At 35.9% G+C, this 6191-nt stretch overlaps 1 pseudogene; it reads right to left on the bottom strand.

The window, feature by feature from the left end:
• Positions 1–590: 590 nt before the first annotated feature.
• On the bottom strand, positions 591–1810 carry LOC102606657 (probable LRR receptor-like serine/threonine-protein kinase At3g47570; annotated as a pseudogene).
• Positions 1811–6191: the final 4381 nt, after the last annotated feature.

Consider the following 6191-nt stretch of genomic DNA (forward strand, 5'->3'; position numbering starts at 1 on the left):
TTGTGATTAATTATAAGATTAGTGTTATAAGGTTTCATTCCAAATTCCTCTTAGTTTTCTGGGATGAATTTGGGGTGTTACACTGCTGCTGGAGATGAGCTTTTAATTAATACCACATTTAAGAAGAGTGCTTTGGACTTTTTACAGATTATTTACAACCTCACTGATGTCCATTCGCTCTCTGGGGGATTCTACTGAACGAGCAACTCCAATTTAAAGGATTGCAATCAAACTCTCTCGTATTTGACCCTTTTTTATGTTTTCTTCAGCCGTTTCTTCTCCTTCTTGTACCCCTCCAACAAGAAATAGTGGGTCTAAGACTTGTAATATTTGATCTGGCAATGCCATTTTAACAAAATTGTGAAGATCCAATCCCTCTGTAAACATGTCACTGGTGGGTCTTTTCCCTGTAAAAATCTCCAGCAAGAGTATCCCGTATTCTGCACCATTCAAATTCTATAGTGCTTACATTTTGAGTACAATCACTTCTCACTTGTGCTTCAGCTAATTTTAGAAACACAATAAAATGTTTGATTAACACTTCGGCCTTACTTCTGAATTTTTATGGTTTTATTCTGCAGCTATTGACATTAAAAGTTAAAAAAAGAAAAAAAATTCATATTACCTGGTGTAGCATACCCGACAGTTCCTTTCAGTCCAACCGAGCTACATTGATTCGAACTCATGACTTCTGGAATAAATCTTGTTAATCCAAAATCACCCATGTGTGCAGTCATGTCATTGTCGAGAAGAACGTTGCTTGGCTTTAAATCGCAATGAACAATTGGCTTTTTGCAGTGGTGATGAAGATATTCCAAAGCAGATGCCACGTCAATGGCAATGTTCAACCTTCGAAGAAAGCTTAAAATCCTGGGGCTTTAATTCAGATCATCTGAAGCTGATTCTGGGTGCAACCAGCTCTCTAAACTTCCATGGTGCATGAACTCATAGACTAAAGCTCTGAAATAATTGCCTTGAAAATCGGAAGTTGAACATGCAGTTATGATTTTGACAAGATTACGATGCCTAATGTTTCTTAAGGCCTGACATTCAGCCATGAAGCTCTTTAAAGCGCCACGTTGATGTAAGAACAACACCTTCACCGCAATAAATGTTTGATCTAGATCAAGTATTCCTTTGTAGACTCAGCCGAAGCTTCCAGTACCAATTAAATTGGCAGAAGAAAAGCCACCAGTAGCTTTCACGAGACTTTCGTAGGAGACATTTAGAAGCAAATCCTTTCTTGATGAAGACTCCGAACTAGTCACTGTTCTTTGCCTTCTCAATCTATTGATAATTAGAAGAGACATGACCAAAATTAGTCCCACAAGTCCAGAGAGGAGCAGAATCATCAACTTGAACCCTTTTGATTTCTCCCTTTTCTTTAACTCACTGGGAGTACATGGAGGCAATTTAAGTTCTGAGATGCCTCCACAAAGCTTTTCATTACCAGCTTCCGATATGGCAGATGCATTCTTAAAGATCATTTTTCTTGGCACATCTCCGTCTAGATTGTTGTAGGACAGATTCAACTTTGCAAAAATGGAAATGTATCCAAAAACTTTGGGATTTTGCCTGAAAAGTTGTTTTGAGAAAGATCTAGGCCTTCAAGACCTTTCAAAGAACTCAAACGAGGATGGATAGGCCCGTGAAAGGAATTAATGCTCAAGTTCAAGTACTCCAGGCCAGTGAGCTTGGAATTTCGCCTGATAACTCGTTCTTCGATAAGTCTAGATGTGGAATGCTTTTCGGATTGCCTACAGCCAATGGTATAGGACCAGTTAAATGATTGTGCGACAAGTCCAACCATCTTGATAATGAAGATAGACCAATAACCTCACTGGGTATTGCCCCAGAAAGATTGTTATTTGAGAGATCTAAACTCTACAGTTGGTGACAACTTCCTAGAGCTGAAGGTACGCTTCCTCGTATGGAGTTTCCGCATAAATTGAGTTCTGTCAGGAAAGTGAAATTCCCAAGAGATGAAGGAATTTCTCTAGAAATATTGTTTTCAAACAGAGACAGTACTTGTAGTTTCAGAAGATATCCAACAGAAATTGGTATGTTTCTTATGAGGATAAATTTTTCAATGGCTATTATGATCAAATTTTTCAGGTTCCCAATTTCTGTTGGGATGGAACCAGATATAGGATTAGCTGACATATATAAATAGCGAAGATGAGATGAAAAATTAGCAAGGGAATTCGGCAATGTCCCACTTAGACTATTTACACTTAGGCTGACTACTTCTAAGTAAGTGCAATTGACCAAAGAATCTAGAAATCTAAGGTCATTACCCTTTCTAGTTCCAAGATTATTTCTTGCAAAATTGAGCTAAGTCAGATTCCTTAATCTACCCAAATCTTCTGGTATCAAGCCCGTCAAAGAGTTATTTGCAAAATCTAGCCACTCAAGCTTACTTGCATTAGATATAGAATGGGGTATATTCCCAAAAAACTGATTACCTGCCAATAAAAGTATACGGACATTAGGAAGTGTGAAGCCAATGTGAGGTGGAAGTTCGCCAACGAGTTGGTTTTCTGACACATGAAAGTATTCCATTGAAGTGATGTTCAAAAGTTGTATAGGAATTGAGCCTGTTAAGGAATATACGGAGACTTGGAACATGTTTAGGTGCTTCAATTAGCTAAACTCAATAGGAATGTTGCCATTAAGAGTGTTTTCTGAAAGAGAAAGCTGTTTAAGAAATGAAAGATTTGCAAGTGACAGGAATAGGCCCAGTGAAATAGTTATTAGCAAGTCCAAGACCTTTAAACTTGAGCAAACTACCCAATTCAGAAGGTATATTACCTTCAAGCTTGTTCAAGATAAGTCGAGAGTCCTAAGTTCTGAACAATGAGTAAGATTTACAGGAATTTGTCCTTGTAATGCATTACTATTAAATATGATGTGACGTAGCCGAAACAAGCGGCCTATTTCATGTGGGATATTGCTAGAGAAATTGTTTTGTTGAAGGTTTATAAGCCTAAGGAATGTCAAGTTTCCTATGTAAGGAGAAGCGGTTCCTGTCAGATTTTGGCCACTCAGATTCAATAATATGACTCTTTGATATTTGAGACTGCAAGTAACTCCAAGCCACTGGCAAAAGTTGACAGAATCATTCCATGTACTCAAAGCTCCGAATGGATCATCATCTACCTTGCTTTTGAAAGCAAGCAAAGCTTGTTTATCGGGTTCACTTTCAAGATTGGCACAATAGGAAAAAGAGAAGTGAAATGGGAAACTTAGAAGGATGAAAAGTAACACAGGGGTGTTTGAAATATTTGGTATTCAAGTTATACCAAGTGCAGTTCAAGTTCTTACATTAATCAAGTGAGCGGAATTTCTGTGCAGATGGGGCATATTTGGGAATTAAACTATAATGCATGAGATCGAATTAATTTTTGAGCCATACATCATTGGAAAGATATTTCTGTTAGCTTTTCAATGAATTTTACTAATCTAAATTTGGAGCTTTCTACATTAAGTTATGATCAGTTAAGTGCAGGCTATTCAGTTTTGAGTCTTAAGAATATTTCTGGACTTGGACTTTTTTTTAATGCTCTTTGTTGTGTTTTAAGTATATCAATGTTTTATTAATGTCTAGCTTTAATGTCAAAGTCAAGTCATTTGAAGGGTTTCTTTGTAGTATATCTATGATTGGAGGATTGTTCCAAGAAAGTTATTTAAGCTTATGTAGTTGTAACCAAAGCATAGAGATTAATTTTGGGGATTTGATGAACTTTGAGTTATTATCAAACTCTGTATCTCTTTGGTGGATTCCATTGAGTGGTGAGTATTTTAAGCCCTGTATCCTTAGCTTAATAACTTGAGGTGGTGACTTTTTTTTTCTGTATCCTTTTATTGTTTGCTGTAGTGGTGAGCTTGTGATTTCTTGGGTATGTGACGTTATGTTTTCTCATCTATTGTGTCCGGTGTCAAATTTAGTATCAGAGCTTTGGGTTCTGAAAATTTATGGCTCAACGACGTCGGCGTAATATAAGAGTTGCAGAGCCTCCTGTTCGTGAGAGGGACTTGGGTGATATAGAAAGGGATGATCTCAGAAGACAAGTTGAACAACTTTAACAACGATTATAACACCTTGAAGGAACTCGAGAAGTTGCTCCTAATGGTAGTTCAGAAGAAGAAGGCTCAATCAATGACGGGGTAGATTATAATCCCTTCCATCAGGAACAAAGCTCCAGGCGTGGACGTCGGCATGGTTGACCGATGTACGTAAAAATCATATGTTTGCTCTCTCTTACTCTATATCTATAACGCCCAAATTTCCCTTTCTTATTTTTTATTTTAATGGAATTTTTAAATGACATTATTGCCCTTATAAATAGAGATTATTTTGGGGTAATTTTCGAAAAAGGGTTATTTTCCCAAATTCAATAGGGTTTCTTAAGACTCTTCATATTTTTCCCCTTCCATAACCCTAAACCCATGACGTTTCTTCTTTGCTACTGCTCATTACGCTCTTACACAAATCCTAGAATCAAGCCTTTGTTTAGGAGAGAATCAAAGCGATTGGTAAGTTTACTCCCCTTATTTCCCACAAGATTTCCAATTACTTTATCTAGGGTTTATATTGACATGATTTTAAATTGTTATAGATCATAATGCGTGATTTAGAATGTGCTTAGTGTTTTGATTTATTATGAGTTTAGTTAATCAATCATTGACGTATTAAGCACACAAGATAATTCTGGACAGTATGAGTATCTCGAATTTAAACATATATTTTCTGAACGAGTTTCTTCATGAAATTTATATTTCTGAAACTACACATGTAGGGCTTCTTGAATAAATTTTATTTTATTAAATTCGTCTTCGTTTTCAATTTTATATGTATTTTCGAATTAGAAACCACTGCACTGGAAAACTGTGATTCCAGAATTGTGATCGGATTCACAAGATTATTTGTACCACCAAATGAATTTGAAAAATTCTGAAATTTTATATGGAAGTTAATATATGTGTTTAGTATTCCCAATTTTAATTTCATAATTATCTGATTAGTATTTTATTTTATAAAAGTCTCAGAATCCATTCTGTTTGGTTAAGGTACTATGAAAACAGTTTCGGATTGTTCAAGTAATAAATAGTTTTGAAAATGTTTTCGGTATTGGATCCTCTTGAACGTTTTACATGGGGTACTCATGGATGTCCAGAATAGTTATATAGAATATTATGTCATTCTGAATTTTAGATTAAGAGTTAAAATTCTGAGAATCAGACTTGTACGGGTATGAATTAGAAAATCAAATTCTTAGAAGGATTGATTTTTAATATTGCATGTGTAAAGGATTGATTTTTAATATCTCCAATCCCAGTTGGTTTAGTCAAAACTATCAGCGCTATGTCAAAATGCCACAGCCCTCCCATAAGCACCCTTTTCTTTTCTTCTTCAGATGCAAATTTGAAGAGAAAAATGTTATCCCCCAAGCTTTCAATTTTTACCTCCTTAATTGGTCTCCAAGCAATTTGCATTGCTGCCATCAAGCCCTCCCTGTTTATGCTTCGTGAAATTAACACCTTACCCATTAAACGGTTTGCAGTTACTTCTTCACCTTTTATCTTCATTCTCCCCATGAATGTTACAATGTCTGCCTCTTCTACTTTTAAAACGACTGCCTACACTTGTGAATTAATTCCTCAGTATCCATAGTTTACAGTGTTTCCAGTAATAAATTGTCTCACCAACCTTCTAGGATCCGTATATAAATACAAGACGTAGGAATTATCAGCCCAAATTTCATCGAAAAACTGTAAAGAAAATTGTAAGGAAGCACCCAACTAAACTTTGCTTCACGAAACTAAAGTGGCCACTTGTATTTGGGGAGAATGAGAGTAGTATTCCTGTCAATAGACAAAATGATTCCGAAAATCTCAATAATTTTTTGAAATGATCGCATAAAATCTTTAGGATTATCCTTCAGCAAAAGTGACCAAATTTTGTTTCATTTAGGCTTAAAAAAAAAAATCTGAAAGGTCATTTACGAAAACGATTGGTCATTATGACCAAGTAGTCAAACCATAAGAGTTATCTCACTGTGACCACATTTATTCAAACAATAATCACGGGCTGCTACAACCACTCCTTGACATGAGAAATGCAACCAGATCAGGACCATGACTACAAGATTTCTGGTGTACATTACCATTGATTCGACTATTCAAAAATC

This window comes from Citrus sinensis, chromosome 6 (assembly GCF_022201045.2).
Source record: "Citrus sinensis cultivar Valencia sweet orange chromosome 6, DVS_A1.0, whole genome shotgun sequence".
NCBI lineage: Eukaryota > Viridiplantae > Streptophyta > Magnoliopsida > Sapindales > Rutaceae > Citrus > Citrus sinensis.